Raw genomic sequence first — 17,529 nt, forward strand, 5'->3', positions numbered from 1 at the left:
GTGAAGTTAAGTGGTTTACTTCGGCTCTCTCTTGTTTGTTCATATAGGCCTGAAGTGATATGAACTTTCCTCTTATTACTGCTTTTGCAGCATCCCAGAGATTCTGATATGTCGTATTTTCATTTTCATTTGTCTGTATGTATCTTTTGATCTCTGCGCTTATTTCTTCTTTGACCCATTCATTTTTTAGAAGTATGTTGTTTAGTTTCCACATTTTTGTGGGTTTTTCCCCCTCTTTTTTGCAGTTGAATTCTAGTTTCAAGGCTTTATGATCAGAAAATATGCTTGGTACAATTTCAATTTTTCTAAATTTGCTGATATTGTCTTTGTGGCCCAACATATGGTCAATTCTTGAGAATGTTCCATGTACACTAGAGAAAAATGTATACTCTGTCGCTTTGGGATGAAGTGTCCTGTAGATGTCTATCATATCCAGGTGTTCTAGTATTTCGTTCAAGGCCACTATATCTTTATTGATTCTCTGTTTGGATGACCGATCTAGAGCCGTCAGCGGTGTATTGAGGTCTCCAAGTATGATTGTATTTTTGTTAGTTTTTGTTTTAAGGTCAATAAGTAGCTGTCTTATATATTTTGGTGCTCCTTGGTTTGGTGCATATATATTAAGGATTGTTATGTCTTCTTGATTCAGTGTCCCCTTAATCATTATGAAGTGACCATTTTTGTCTCTGAGTACTTTTTCTGTCTTGTAGTCAGCATTATCAGATATGAGTATTGCTACACCTGCTTTTTTTTGGGTGTTGTTTGCTTGGAGTATTGTTTTCCAGCCTTTCACTTTGAATTTGTTTTTATCCTTGTTGCTTAGATGTGTTTCTTGTAGGCAGCATATAGTTGGATTTTCTTTTTTAATCCATTCTGCTACTCTGTGTCTTTTTATTGGTAAGTTTAATCCATTTACATTTAGTAATAATTAGTAGTAATTACACATTTAGTGTAATTATTGACACTTGTGGGTTCCCTACTGCCATTTTATAAATTGCTTTCTGTTAGTTTTGTATCTAGTTTGATTCTTCTCTTTTGTTTTTCTATCATTTGTTTCTGTTTGTTTGTGTTCCATACTTCTTTCCTCTGTTGCTACCTTTTTTAAGTCATGTGTTTTTGTGGTGGCTTTTTCTAGGGTGGTTACCATTAAGTAATGAAAAGGGTACCTACCATATTCATTGTAGTACCCTATCTTATAAGTATTTCTGCACTTCATCGTCCTTTGCTACTGTTAATCTCCATTCTCTCCCCCCTTTTTTTTTTCCTTTGTTGTCACAGTTTAAGTTTGGTTTTATTGTGTTCTTGGTGGAGCTGTTACTTGTGGTGTTGTTTTCTTTTGTTCTTTGAATCTGGTTGGAAAACCCCCTTTAGTATTTCCTGGAGTGGGGGCTTTCTCGTGATAAATTCTCTCATCTTTTCTGTATTTGTGAATGTTTTTATATCTCCTTCATACTTGAAGGATAGCTTTGATGGGTATAGTATTCTTGGCTGAAAGTTCCTCTCTTTCAGGGCTTTAAATATTGGGGTCCACTCTCTTCTAGCTTGTAGAGTTTCTGCTGAGAAATCTGATGATAATCTAATAGGCCTTCCTTTATATGTTGTACTCTTCTTTTCCCTGGCTGCCTTGAGAATTTTTTCTTTGTCATTGGTTTGTGTCATCTTTATTATGATGTGCCTTGGAGTGGGTTTGTTGGGGTTAAGAAAACTCGGTGTTCTGTTTGCTTCTTGAATTTGAGGCTTTAGTTCTTTCCACAGGCTTGGGAAGTTCTCGTCTATTATTTGTTTGAGTATATTCTCCATTCCATTTTCTTTCTCTTCTCCCTCTGATATACCTATTATTCTTATGTTATTCTTTCTGATGGAGTCAGATAATTCCTGTAGGGCTTTCTCGTTTTTTATTATTTTTGAGTCTCTTTCTTCTTCTCTCTGTTGTGCCTCAAGTTGTTTGTCTTCTATTTCACTAATCCTATCTTCAATCTGGGTTGTTCTGCTAGCTAAGCTTGTTACCTCGTTTTTCAGCTCGTGAATTGAGTTTTTCATTTCTGTTTGATTTGTTTTTATAGTTTCAATTTCCTTGGTAATATATTCTTTGTGTTCATTGAGTTGTTTTCTGATCTCCCTATATTGCCTTTCCGTGTTTTCTTGTATATCTCTGAGTATTTTTAAGATTTCTATTTTAAATTCTCTGTCATTTAGCTCCAAGGCTTCCAATATGTTAAGTCTTTTCTCCATAGATTTTTCCACGTCTATTTGTGTTACCTCTCTTTCTTTTGTATCCATAATATTCGATTTCCTCTTTCTTATTGGCATCTGGTGGTGGTCTTGTTGATAGCACTAATTAGAATTAATAAGGAGTAAAAAGTAAAAAACAAAAAACAAAAACAAAAACAAAAACAAAAACAAAAACAAAACAACAAAAAAAACCAGAGGGTAAAACACCCCACAAAAAAAGCAGTAATAATTTATTGTTTCCCCCTTTTTTTTTTCTTTGTTCCCCTTCCCTCCTCTCCCCTCCTCAGGGAAATATCGTGCCTATAATGGAGGGCCTGGTTTGTGGTGAAGAGTTCAAGGGGGCAAAAAAAATAAAAAAAATAATAATAATAAAAATAAAAAAATTAAAAAAAAAATAAATAAAAATAAAAAAAGGAAGAAAATCTTAGACAAGCATAAGTTGATCTGCCTGCGGGTGACGGTCAACCAAGAGATATAATGAGAGGGAGAAGAGGGAACCAGAAAAAAGGACAAAAAAAGGAATAATAAAGAAGAAAAAATAAAAATAATAAGTAAAAATACGTTGTATTAAGTGGAGCAAAGACCAAATACAATGGAGACCTTGGGTTGGGAGGACCCAAAATGCCACAAAAACAAACCAACCAGAAAAAAAACAAAAACAAAACCGAAAAAGAAAAACAAAGCCAAAAAAAAAAAAAACCTTGAGTCCCAAATTAACTAATTTGTTCGTGATTGAGGATTAAATGGGAGGAAAGTAAAACAGAAAAGAAAAAACGAATATAAAGGGAAAAATAAGAAAAAGAGAAAAACGAAGGAAGAAATAAGAAAGCAAGAGAAAAAAACAAAATAAGGCAAAAAAAACCAAAAGAGGAGAGAGTGAGAATTAAGTGTCCTGGAGTATAACCCCAAAGGAGGGTGAGGATGAAGAAGAGAAATAAAATGTAACACTTATGGGTAGTGTAGTTCAAGAAAAGGGAAGCATAAGATGGGCAGAGAATAGAAGGACTGAGGTGGAGGAAATAAAGACAATAAGATAGAAGGAACAAACAACAACAAAAAAAAACAGTGGAACAAGCTGCAAAGTCTGTGGATTTTTCCTGATTTTGAGATGTCAACCTCTTCCTCCTTCTCCTCTCTCCCTCTTCCCGGTCGGCGACTCTGCACCCCAGGCCCTGCCCCTGCGCCACACCCAGGCAGGGACTTGCAGTTGATGGGGTTCTACGGCAATGTCACACAATTGGCTTTAGTCTTGCTGGTAATCAAGGCCTGCCGGCGTCTGCAGGGTCACAAGCGAACTTTCTCGCGGCTTGAATGAACGTCCCTGCGGTAGCTTCCTCCACACCCTCGTCTCTCAGATTCGAGCGATAACAGTCCTTTTGCTTTCAGTTTGCTCCGAAGATAAATTTTCCTGTTTCTAGTTGATAAATTTGTTGTGATTTTGGGGAGATCTGTCAGACGCGCTTCTCACGGCGCCATTTCCGTATATCCTGTCTTTCTACAACAGGAAAATGGATAAAGCCATCTATTGTTTCCCCTATATTTTGAGCCTGGTCTATAGATTGTTGAAGAGGGGATTTTCCAGATTTTGAGCTATAGACTCCAGAATCAGCCAGATAAGGGTACAGAGGAGCAGAGGGTTGAATGTAGAAAGGAGCTGAGAACAGCAAAGGCCCTGCGGCTAAGGCAGCCATAGCCATGTATTTTTTATCCCCCCTGTCATCCTCAGACTCCCAAGTTATCCTCATATTCACATCCCTCTGTTTCCAGCTCACCCTGATACTCTTAAGACAACGATTTGTCTTCATACGGAAACATTTCTACATAAAGCTCCCTTATTTTTGACCCTATCTGTCCCATAATATTTTACTCCTGACTACACTTTCCCCAAAAACTTTTGTTACTCACTGTGCGCACTTCACTTGGGGAGTTTTGTCACCTTCCTTCAGTTTTAGTTTCCTTGGGCTCATACTCAAGTCTTCTGTTCAGGCGCCACTTGCCGCGGACTAGCGCAGCTCCTTATAAAGGTGCGGAATTGAGAAAACATACTTATCAAAACAAAAACGATAGGACCGGGAGGGCTCTTCCACATGCCTGGCAGTATGCTGGTGCCCCATAGCCCCAGTTCACTTTATTATATAGCCATATGCAAATCAAGGACCTTGATACAAATTTGCACATCCAAGGCTAAGACAAGAACTCTCCCAAGGCAAAAACAGGATACATTAGTGATATCTACCAACATCTGAAGCAAACAAAAAGTCAGAAGAAGGTCATGTATACTGCTTCCAGCAACCCAAAAAGCAAATAGAGTGGGTGCAAATACTCAGCATCGTAGCCACATATGAAGATGGAGTGGGGAGAACGTAGCCTTTTGCTAAGCCTCGAATCTACAATGGCTTTTTGCCATTTATGGTCCATAACAAAGACAGAAAAGAAAGTGTTATATTAAAGAAATGGACTTTCTGTCCAGTTAAGTGACCTTTATTATATTTTTGACATAAATGGCCAATTTTTTTTCTTTTTTCTTTTACTGAGAGATAGAGAGGGAGGGAGGGACAGACAGTGACAGGCTGGCTGAAAAGGAGAGAGATGTAAACTATCAATTCTTCATTGCAGCTCCTTAATTATTCATCAATTGCTTTCCCATATGTTCCCTGACTGGGGGGTTACAGCACAGTGACCCCTTGCTCAAGCCTGATACATTGGACTTGAGCCAGCAACCATGGGCTCATGCCTATGATCCCACACTCAAACTGGCGACCCTGTGCTCAAGCTGGTGAGGCTGCATTAAAGCCTGAGTAGCCCCCACTGAACCTGGCAGCCTCAGAGTTTCAAAACTTGAGTCTTCAGCATCACACTCCATCCTGGAGAAGCAAGACCCTCTAGAAAACACTCTAGATGAAAATTGGTTAAGAAAAAATTATTTTTAGATTCCAGTTCCTCTGAGTCCTCTAAAAAGGCTAATAAGTATGGCCTAGGTGTATGGGGTGGACTTTAGATAGGCCTGGATTTAAGCTCTACTAAACTGAGAGTGAATTTAGCACTGGACCTTTGGGCAAATCTCACAAATTATCTGAGCTCTTGAATGCCAATGTGTAAGGTGAAGATACATGCATATATTCTTTGACAGTATTCAATTCAATTTATCTGTGTATGTATTTTTTTATTTTTTAGGTAAGATGAGGAGAGATAGTGAGGTGACTCACATATGCACTCTTACCAAGATCTACCCGGCAACCCCAATTCTCAAGTACTGAGCTGGTTTTTAGCACCTTAGGATGATGTGTTCTAGGTAACCAAGCCATCCTCAGTGCCCAGGGCTAATGCTCAAACAATTGAGCCACTGGCTGCAGGAAAGGAAGAAGGAGAGAAGGGGGAGAGGAAGGGGTGGAGAAGGAGATGGTCGCTTCTCCTATGTACTCCAATGAAAATCAAACCCGGGACATACACTGGCCAAAGCTCTATCCACTGAGCAACTGGCTAGGGCTTAAATTCCATGTAAAATTACTGACACATACACGTTGTCCAATAAATACATCTCTGATAATAGCAACCATATGCTGTTGGTGTTGTATACCTGGCCTTTCCTAAATGCCTTCCATATACAATGCCCTTAATACATATTTTATGAATAATTAAAATTTGAGAAGTTACACCTCATAATGAGAAGATCTAGAAACTAAAATTGAATTGACCATCTGTAGTCAGTGTAGAGGCTTACTATTATAGAGGCTCTCTGAGCGAATAGTTGACAAAGGAAAATACCAGAGTGTATAGAAGGACAGGTGATAATTTGATGGCAGGAATTTGTGTGTTTTCTGACAAAATAGGGACTAACACTCCAGACTCCACCAAACTCACTCTTCTCCAACTTAGAACTCAAGAAAAAGGAGACTGAAGTAAAGATGTATAGCTTACGAGAAAGAAATAGCCACGTGTACCAAGAGATCAGTGAGCCCCAGGACAATGACTACCTCTGTAAGTTACCCTAACAAAGCATGCCAACTCTTCATACAATAATGTCATCTAATCATTTGGCCCTTACACCATTCAGTTCCCCTATGGACCCACATTACAGAAGTGAGGCTCAATGATGTGAGTGCCTGGGCTCTCTCTGAAGCTCTATATGTCCAGGAACATGCACTACACCTTCCCTAATCTCTGTTGCTCTCATCCCCTGATTGTGAGAAGTGTCAGAACTTCTTCATTGACAGTTGTGATGTGCATGGGCCCCCTACATTTGTAAAAGACAGTGCAGTGGATAAGGGGCATCCAAACCACGCAGCCCTCACTCTGCCTTCTGGGTTGAGAATCAGACCATCGGGCATCCCTGAGGCTGGTCTTGGAGTATGGAACGAGGCATCTGCTCTGCCAGTGGGTCTGTACTTTGGCCCTTATGAAGGCGAGATCACAGAAGATGAAGAGGCAGGCAACAACGGATACTCCTGGCAGGTGAGAAGTATTTACCTCTTCCCTGTCTTGTGGATTCCCACATCCCTCCCATGGCTTGGTGGTACCTGCCCTTCTACATACTAGGACATGGATGGAGACAATATGGTTAGCTCTGGGTACAGAGTGGACTTTGCAGACCATGGAGCTCCTGTTGAGAATCACAAGTTAAGTGGGAGCAAAGTGGTACAGACACAAAAGAATGCCTCGTCCAAGCCTTGAGTTGACAGGTCAACGCAGATGTGATGAGTAAAAAAATATCATGTGGTCACTAGTGGCAATGCATGCAAGCTGAAAGAGCTTTGTTGACAGTAGAGTAAAATAATTTTATTAATTCATCATCCAAAAAAAGCCTTTAATTTTTCTTCCTGAAATGCAGATCACCAAAGGGAGAAACTGCCATGAGTATGTGGATGAGAAGGATGAATCCTGGGCCAACTGGATGAGGTAAGGCCAAGAAGTTTCTGGGAGTCAGAAAAACACTCATCCCTCTCAGGCCCATACAGCTTTCCTTCTCATCATGCCTCCCTCAGTGGTTTCCCTCAATCTTCTGTTCCTCTTTTTTCTCCATTCAGTGCTCTTTTAAATCAAGAAGTATATAGAGAAAAAAAGAAGATAAAAATATAGTTTATGTCCTCAAAACATAAATCTCTATGCTAGACAAAATTTAGGCACTGAAAAAAATTTTGAGGGCTTGAATTATACTTTAATTGATCTAATGAACATTATCTAAGCAAGCCCTAACTATAGTATATATTCCATGTTAGAGGAAGGTATTCATTACTTAAACAGATCATATAACCCATTCTCTTATGAAGAACTAATTGCAGACATGGTGAAACAATACAATTTAGAAATGTTTAACTATAATTTTTTATTTTTTGAGAAGTGTAAAGTGCCAGGATACCTAAACCATGGATAGCCTACACCTGTGAGGGCAGCAAATTATCCCAGCCTCACTTCTAACTAGAAATGAGTTCTGAAATGCACAGAGCAATTATCATTGGCCACTTCCCTGAGGGGCTTTTTTATCAGAGGCTACAGAATGTGAATAAGCTATTATTGTTCTTTATGAATTTGCTAAGACAAAGAGACCTCCAAGTCCTGGTTGGTTGGCTCAGCGGTAGAGCACTGTACCGGCCATGGAAGTCCAGGGTTTAATTCCCACCCAGGGCACTGAAAAGCACTCATCTGCTTCTCTGCCCTTCCCCCTCTTTTTTTATCTCTATCTCTCTTTTCCCCTCCCACAGCCAAGGCTCCACTGGAGCAAAGTTGTCCCTGGCACTGAGGATGGCTCCATGGCCTCTGCCTCAGGTGCTAGAATGGAAGAATACCCCAGATGGGCTGAGCATCGCCCTTGGTGGGCATGAAAGGTCGATCCCGGTCAGGCACATGTGGAAATCTGTCTGCCTTCCTGCTTCTCACTTCAGTGAGCAGGGGAAGATCTCCTGGTTTTTATGGGAACCTGGGTGAGGCATCAAATGCTACCTAAATAAAATGTGAGAATAGAGAAAGGCCTCTCAAGAAAAGATGTACTTCACCTGACCAGGCAGTGGCACAGTGGATAGAGCATCAGATTGGGATGCCAAGGACCCAGGTTTGAGACCTTGTGGTAGCCAGCTTGAGTGTAGGCTCATCTGGCTTGTTCAAAAGCTCACCTGCTTAAACCCAAGGTCACTGGCTCAAGCAAGGGGTTACTCAGTATGCTGAAGGCCTGCAGTCAAGGCACATATGAGAATGCAATCAGTGAACAACTAAGGTGTCGCAATGAAAAACTGATGATTGATGCTTCTCATCTTTCTTTGTTCCTGTCTGTCTGTCCCTATCTATTCCTCTATTTGACTCTCTCTCTCTCTCTGTCCTTGTAAAAGAAATTTAAAAAGAAAAAAATGGACTTGGGCTGAGTATTGAATGATGTGAACTAATCTAAACAGAGTCCAACATCAAGTAGCAAATTCTGTGATATAAAACAGAACCTGAGTTAGTTTGAAAAAGCTAGAGGTCAGTTGGTTTTATGGCTAATCAGGGTGAAGGTTATGTCTGGAAGTGGCTTTGGAAAATGGTATTAGGCTGATAAGCACCATAAGTAGGACCTGGAGATAGGAAGTCATTTGACATTGTGACAGCCTGAAACATTGAACAACAGATTCTCCAGGAGCACTGTGGGAGTGGGCGACATCAGAGCCCCAGTGTCAGATGCAGAGCTGGACATGGATCTGAGAGGCAGTAGGAACTTATCACCTTTGGGTTTCTTTTCTTTCACCTGCCTCAATCCCAGGTATGTGAACTGTGCTCAGGATGATAAAGAGCAGAACCTGGTGGCCTTTCAGTATCGCAGGCAGATTTTCTATCGCACCTGCCGGGTCATCAAGCCAGACTGAGCTGTTAGTCTGGTACGGTGACAAGTTTGGCAAGAAGCTGGGCATCAAGAGTGTCAGCAAGTGGAAGAGAGAGATTGCAGCAGCTAGATGTAAGCACAACATTCTTCAAAATGAAAATGAAGAGAGAACTCACCTTAGATATTTTCATGGTACACTGTAAAGTCAGTAAGATTTTGAATCAGATGCTTCAGAAATAAAGGATTCATTTCATATGCCTTTGATTCTTAGAAAAAAATATTTATATTTTTTATTTAATTTTTTTTAAGTGAGAGGAGGAGGGAGAGACAGATTTTTTCATGTGCCCAATCAGGACCCATCCAGCAACCCCAGTCTGAGGTCCATGCTCAGACTAGCTGAGCTATCCTCAACACCTGAGGCCAACACTTGAAACAACTGAGCTATCAAGCTGATGATTGAACCAATTGAGCCACTGGCTGTGGGAGGTAAGAGAGAGAGCAGAGGGAGAGGGAGAGAAAGATAAGCAGATCATCACTTTTAATGTGTGTCCTGACCGGGGATCAAACCTGGGACATCCACATACCAGGCCAACACTCTATTCATTGGGAAAACTGGCCAATGCCTCTTTTCTAAGGGCCACTGCTGTCTAGCATAAAGGATAAGAGCAGAGGTCGGAGAGATGTGCAGCAGCCTGGAAATGCAGTGGTGTGATCCATGCTGAGACGCATGGGACCTTCCTGAGTGAGGTGAAATGGTGGTGCTGTTCTATACCACAGGGTGTCTTATTCTCTAAGATTTGCTTTGCTAATTTTTAAAAAATACACTTCAGTGAGAAATCCTCTCAGAGATTACTTCATCTCCAAGTGGGAGAAGATTATGGATTAGCTGGAGAGTGATAGGAGTAGGAGTCAAGTATGTAAGAAGTATAGTTGTGGGATCTGGCTGGTTACCTCAGTCATTTAAGCACCAACCTGTAATACCAAGGTTGAGCCCGGGTCAGGGCACATACAAAAAATGACCAGTGACTGCATGCCTAGGTCGAAAAATGAATAAATGCCTCTCTCTTACTCTCACTCTCTCTTTCTTCTTCTTTTCTTCTTCTTCTTCTTCTTCTTCTTCTTCTTCTTCTTCTTCTTCTTCTTCTACTTTCTCCTTTTTCTTCTTCTTCTTCTTCTTCTACTTCTTCTTCTTCTTCTTTTCTGTCCTCCTCCTCATCCTATTTTTCCTCTCCATCCTCCTCCTCCTCTCTTTGCCTCTCTAAAAATCAATCAATTTTTTAAAAGTATGATTCAGGAAATATTTTGAAACAGGTCTTTACATTGTATATGAAATGGGCTGACACTGAATAAAATCAAGTATGAATATTTGATGTAAGGTTTGAGGAAGGACATATTTTCAGTTTATCATCTGTGGAAAACTATGAGGAAAGCAATTTCTAGTTGGGACCAGTGGTCTTTCAAAATAACTGTTTTTAAAGCTACATGTATATAGGATAGGTCAGCATTGTTCCACCCATGCAAGGGGTGAAACAGACCCTGATGCTACCTGAAAGTCCCTCATCTGGTAATGCATACAAAGAATCCTTGATATGGGCTTTCTGGATTTCTAAAGAAGATACAGTACATAAAAATTAAAAGAGAAAACAGACTGTAAAGAAACACTTTGTGAGAGACAGAAATTACACTGTCAACCCCATAAAAATGACTGAAGGGACAGGTCTTAATAGCAGACAAAACATATGACTCAGGCAGTGTTTTCAACATCTGTACTGACCAAAATTTTCTCTTTCAGCAGAACCACAGCCAAAAATACACCCATGTCCCTCCTGCTCTTTGGCATTCTCCAGTCAGAAATTCCTCAGTCAACATGTGGGATGCAATCACCCCTCTCAAATTCTCCCAGGAACATCTGCTAGAAAACACCTCCAATCAGAGGATCCCTGCCCAGAGGATCCAAATCAGCAGCAGCACCATAGTGATACACACAGCTGGAATTACAAAGCTGAGGTCAAAAGTACAAAGGAAAGTCCAAACATTTACTTAAAAGGACCAGTTCAAGAAGGATTTCTAGGGCCTTTTTTAAAACTCCCAAAGGACACTTGTGAAGCTCTAGTGAGCAAGAGAGAATGCTGCAGGAAGCACCCAGCAAAGGCCAGAAAGTGAATTCAGTGGACACAGAAAAACTGTCTATGAGAGTAGGAATTTTGAGAATTGTACCTGTCAAGTATAGAGAGTGTGGGCAAGGCTTTGATGATGGGTCACATCTCCTCAGACAGCAGAGGACACCCTCAGGGGAGAAGTCCTATGTTTGCAGGGAGTGTAAGCGAGGCTTTTCACTAAAGTCAACTCTCCTCACACAGCAGAGGACATACTCAGGAGAGAAGCCCTATGTTTGCAGGGAGTGTGAGCAAGGCTTCACACGGAAGTCATAACTCCTTATACACCAGAGGACACACTCAGGGGAGAAGCCCTATGTTTGCAGGGAGTGTGAGAGAGGCTTCACACGAAAATCATATCTCTTTATACACCAGAGGACACACTCAGGGGAGAAGCCCTATGTTTGCAGGGAGTGTGAGCGAGGCTTCACACAGAAGTCAACTCTCCTCACACATTAGAGGACACACTCTGGGGAGAAGCCCTATGTTTGCAGAGAGTGTAAGCGAGGCTTTTCAATGAAGTCATATCTCCTCAGTCACCAAAGGACACACTCTGGGGAGAAGCCCTATGTTTGCAGGGAGTGTAAGCGAGGTTTTTTAATGAAGTCATATCTCCTCAGACACCAAAAGACACACTCAGGGTAGAAGCCCTATGTTTGCAGGGAGTGTGAGCGAGGCTTCACACAGAAGTCAACTCTCCTCACACATCAGAGGACACACTCGGGGAAGAAGCCCTATGTTTGCAGGAAGTGTGCGCAAGGCTTCACACGAAAGTCATATCTCCTTATACATCAGAGTATACACTCAGGGGAGAAGCCCTATGTTTGCAGGGAGTGTGAGTGAGGCTTCATACAGAAATCATGTCTCCTAATACACCAGAGGACACACTCAGGGGAGAAGCCTTATGTTTGCAAGGAATGTGAGTGAGGCTTCACACAGAGTCATATCTCCTAATACACCAGAGGACACACTCTGCGGAGAAGCCCTATGTTTGCAGGGAGTGTAAGTGAGGCTTTTCACTGAAGTCAACTCTCCTCAGACACCAGAGGACACACTCAGGAGAGAAGCCCTATGTTTGCAGGGAGTGTGAGCGAGGCTTCACATGGAAGCCATATCTCCTAATACACCAGAGGACACATTCACGGAAGAAGCCCTATCTTTGCAGGGAGTGTGAGCAAAGCTTTACACAGAAGTCAACTCTCACCTGACCAAGCAGTAGTGCAGTAAATAGAGTGTTGTACTGGGAGAAGGGCTCATCTGGCTTGAGCAAAAAGCTCACCAGCTTGGACCGAATGTTGCTGGCTCAAGTAAGGGGTTACTTTGTCTGCTGAAGGCCCACTGTCAAGGCACATATGAAAAAGCAATCAATGAAGAACTAAGGTGTTGCAATAAAAAACTGATGATTGATGCTTCTCATCTCTCTGTTCCTGTCTGTCTCTATCTATCCCTGTATCTGACTCTCTGTCTCTGTAAAAAAGAAAGAAGAAGTCAACTCTCCTCAGACACAAAAGGACACTCTCTGGGGAGAAGCTCTATGTTTTCAGGGAGTGTGAGTGAAGCTTTTCACTGCCCAACTCTCCTCACAGACCAGAGAACACACTCATGGGAGAAGCCCTATGTTTGCAGGGAGTGTGAGCAAGACTTTACATAAAAGTCAATTTTCCTCACACACCAGTGACACCCTCATGGGAGAAGCCCTATGTTTGCAGGGAGTGTGATCAAGGCTTTTCATTGAAGTCAACTCACACTCCAGACAACACACTCAGGGGAGAAGCCCTATGTTTGCAGGGAGTGTGAGTGAGGCTTTACACAGAAGTTAGTTTTCCATGGACACCAGATGACAGTTAGGGGAGAAGCCCTCAGTTTGCAAGGAGGGTGAGTGAGTCATTAGCATTAAGTTGCAAATTTGCAGCTACAGCTGTGACACAGGTCATACCCCAGGTCTGAGTGGACTTCAGAACAAGTCTACTGATCCCTTACCCTCCCAAGGCTAATTAGTACAGAAGTTACTGATTAAACAAGTTTTTCACTCTTATTACAAGACACAGTTCTTTTAGTGCTATGGAAATGTCAACACCGATCTCCATGGTCTCTTGTCCTCCTGTTCTAGTAAATCTTATCTCCATAAAACTATGAAGCCCACATACCTCATTCCCCCTGTCATTGAAAGCAGAGAGCTCCAGAAAGGCCACAGAGAACTCTCGCTGTCAAGCACAGAATCTTAACCCCTGGAAACATGGAAGTATGGAGTCAATCTACTTAGGTTACTGCCCAGGAATAGGGATTTGAGACAGACTCACCAGGGAAAGGTATTTTCTTGACTCCCAGGAAGTGGAGCCTTCTCTCCTAGTAGGCTCACCACCCTCCTTCCTTGGCTTCTCTTGGCTCCTGTCCTGGTTTCCTCTGACTTCTGTAGAATCAGAGCTGAAAGCCAGGGAGGAACATGTTTGTGTGCATGTCTGTGTGCCTGGGTCAGTCTGGGCACCTGGTCTCCCTCACTCTACTCACTGCCCTTTAAGGGTGAGCATCATGGTGTACACCACATGGACTCCAGATAATTCCATAGTGGGTTTGAATCTCAGCTCTGCCCTCACAAGCTCTGCAACCTAAGGCAAAATTCTCAACTTCTCTGTGCCTGTTTTTTAATCTATATAATGAGAATGGTGCCTGACCAGGCAGTGGTGCAGTGCATAGAGCATTGGACTGGGATGCAGAGGAACCATGTACAAAACCCCAAGGTCACTGGCTTGAGCACAAGTTCACCAGCTTGAGTGCAGTGTTGCACACTTAAGCATGGAATCATAGACATGACTCCATGGTCACTGGCTTGAAGCTCAAGGTTGCTGCCTTGAGAAAGGGGTCACTCACTCTGCTAGAGCCTTCTGGTGAAGACACATATGAGAGAGCAATCAATAAAAACTAAGGTGCCCCAACAAAGAATTAATGGTTCTCATCTCCCTTTCTGCCTGTCACTATCTGTCTCCCTCTCAGTCTCTCACAAAAAAAAAATTTGCTTCCCTGTCTCCACACTCTAAAATAAATAAACAAAAAACTGGAATCGCCTGATCAAGGCATATATGGAAGTTGATGCTTTCTGCTCCTCCATCTCTCTCCCTCTCTCTCTCTCTCTCTCTCCCCCACCCTCCTTCTCTCTGTCTCTCTCTATCTCTCTCTCCATTCTCTAAAATTAAATTTAAATAAATAATTGAAATAGAAATTGCTACACTGTCAGTCTGCAGGATTAGAGATTTTCATTCCAAATGTTTGGAGTCATTTTGGCTCAGATAACCTCTTTAAAACCTCCCAGTTTTCATGTTTCTTATTTTGACAGGACCAAGTACCTAATCTTATAAAAATAAGCTCTGACTGATATATTGTTAGAAAATGGCAAATTCAGACTACTATAGTATGGCACTGACATCTTTTAGAACTGCTAAACTTCAAATATGACAGCATCAGTGTTCTCATGCATTCATTAATTCTTAGATGTCCCCTGACAGGATTGAGCCTACCACCTTGTATCAGAATGATGCTCTAACTAACTGAGTTACCAGCAGGGCATAACCATGTGTTTCATCTAACTCTCTCATTTAGGGATAGAGAATACCTCTTTCAGAACCAATAGATTACCACAAAACAAGAAAATCCGCAGAGAGATAAAAAAAAACTTACTTAACATAAGCAGGTAAGTGGATCAACAGAAGAAAGAGGGGCAGGCACCCTCTTCCTTGAGAAGAAAGAAAAAGAAAAATGCAAAGGAAGGGAGCCTGCAGGGGTAACTGAGTCAGCCAGTTCTAGATTAACTACTTCCTATAGTTCTCTGAAAGGGTGCCTGGAGCCACTTTCTTCACAGAGCAAAGAAGATAGAACTTATCTGAAAAACCCCTTCACTTTTCTCAAAAGCTGTTAAAAAACAATGTTTACATACCTTAATTTAAAAATCCAACACTTATCCTCTAATTCCACCTAAATTCACCCTCCCATCCTGGAGTCATGGGAGTAACATATAGACAAAGGGATCACAAGCCCCTTGCATGAAAACCTGTATTCTATAAAAGGTATATAAGATGTAAGATATCTAAATTTGGGGAGCATGTGTTTGGTTGCCTATTTGGGGGTCATGCTGCTTCACCAGCTAAATAAATCCTAGTTCCTTCATCAAGTTGTCTGGGCGTTTTTGTCCTTTGATACCTGCAATAGAACCACTGACAGATAATGCACTGTACCCACCCCTGTTCCTCCTGACCACCACCAAGTTGTTGTTCTCAAGGTGCACACAACATAACAGCAGAGACTCACATTGAGGAAACATTTAAAAGGAACCATATTGCAACATAAAGCAAGTGACAACAAACTTCAAAGATTTGAAATTATATAACCCAAGGCCCTGGCTGGTTGGCTCAGCAGTAGAGCATCGGCCTGGCGTGCGGGGGACCCGGGTTACATTCCCGGCCAGGGCACATAGGAGAAGCGCCCATTTGCTTCTCCACCCCGCCCCCCTCCTTCCTCTCTGTCTCTCTCTTCCCCTCCCTCAGCCAAGGCTCCATTGGAGCAAAGATGGCCCGGGCACTGGGGATGGCTCCTTGGCCTCTGCCCCAGGTGCTAGAGTGGCTCTGGTCATGGCAGAGTGACGCCCTGGAGGGGCAGAGCATTGCCCCCTGGTGGGCAGAGCGTTGCCCCTGTTGGACGTGCCAGGTGGATCTTGGTCGGGCACATGCAGGAGTCTGTCTGACTGTCTCTCCCCATTTCCAGCTTCAGAAAAATACAAAAAATATATATATAACCCGTTTCCTCCTCTCATGACAGTTGACCTTGAAATTATTAGTAACAGATAAACGAGGAACTCCTTATACTTACACTTATAAAATACTATTTTATTTTATTTTTTTAAATATGGTTAACATCTATTTTTATTTTCAATTATTATCTGAGACAGTTTGTCACAGAGATGTGATATGTATTAAACAAAGAGATATGTGAATATATTTCACAAACTCTAATGGATAATCTCCTGTATAGTTATTAACATTACTGATGTTGTTTTATGCTTGATTTCTTATTTACATTTAATGAAACCACTAAAATAATAGATGTAATATTTCAAAAATGATGATAATAGGACAAATAATAGTGACATTTTCAGAATACTTACTGCCCATCAGGCATCATGTTAAGCTCTTATTTGTCATATTTAAATTAATCACCATGAATTCTGCCTTGGAGTTTCCATTTCACAGATGAGAAAAACTAAAATTTAGAGACGTTAATTCTGCCTAAATTAAAAAACTAGAAAGTGGCAACTGAGATTTGGACCCAGATTGAAATGATCCTCAAACTAATCCTTTGAAGTCTTATGTTAACCCCCTATTTCTGGCACTCAATATGAAGGGGAAAAAATGCACAAGCCTTTCTGATTATTTTATATCAGTAGTTTACAGTCTTGCCTGTAAATAAATTACCTGTGATGTTTTAGAAAAAACATCCCAAAGTACAGGACACACTTGAAATCTATTATATATCTGAGGGTTGAATCTAGATATTAGCATTTGAAAAAAACAACCCAGATCTTGAAGTGATTCCAGCTTGCAGCCCACTTGAGACTGTTAACTGCTTGGCCCCTGAGGTAGAGTAGCAGAGTGAGTAAGACTTTCTTTATGTTTGGTTACCCACTCATCTACTGGTGGGCCTGGTCTGCTCCCGAATCTTGGCTATTGTAAATAACACTGCAGTGATCATAAGGGTGCATATATTCTTTTGAAACCGTGTTTTGGGTTTCTTCTAGGAAGTAGAATCACTGGGTCATAAGGCAGTTTCCTTTTTATTTTTTTGAGGTAATTCCATACTGTTTTCCATGATGGCTGCACCAACCTGCATTGCCACCAACAGTGCACAAGGGTTCCCTTCTCTCCACACTTTTACCAAAACTTGTGGTTTGTTGACTTATTGGTGATGGCCATTCTGACATGTATGACGTGATATCTTATTGTGATTTTAATTCGTATTTTTCTGGAGGACATTGTGCTAAATGAAATAGGAAGGAAGACAAGTACAATATGATTTCACTCATACGTGGAATCTAATGAACTAACATGCAAAATAGAGATAGACTCATAGGTAGAGTGCCGGTTTACAGCTGTCAGGGGTGGGGGACTGGGTGGGTGGGTAGACAGATCAAGCCAAAAAGAGAGAAAAAAGAACTTTATGATTGGGAGTAAGATGATTTTTATTCCTGTTTGGCTACTTACAAATTGTATGATGATAGACTACATCACTTTCTTAAACTATGGAAATGATATTAATGACATCTTTTGTGGTGAAAATACCAATAACCCATGAAATGTTCCCAGCACACTG

At 41.4% G+C, this 17,529-nt stretch overlaps 1 pseudogene; it reads left to right on the plus strand.

The window, feature by feature from the left end:
- LOC136387071 (histone-lysine N-methyltransferase PRDM9-like) overlaps positions 1 to 12,383 on the plus strand; it is a 25,446-nt pseudogene extending 13,063 nt beyond the window's left edge.
- Positions 12,384 to 17,529: the final 5,146 nt, after the last annotated feature.

Source organism: Saccopteryx leptura, unplaced genomic scaffold, assembly GCF_036850995.1.
Source record: "Saccopteryx leptura isolate mSacLep1 unplaced genomic scaffold, mSacLep1_pri_phased_curated manual_scaffold_61, whole genome shotgun sequence".
NCBI lineage: Eukaryota > Metazoa > Chordata > Mammalia > Chiroptera > Emballonuridae > Saccopteryx > Saccopteryx leptura.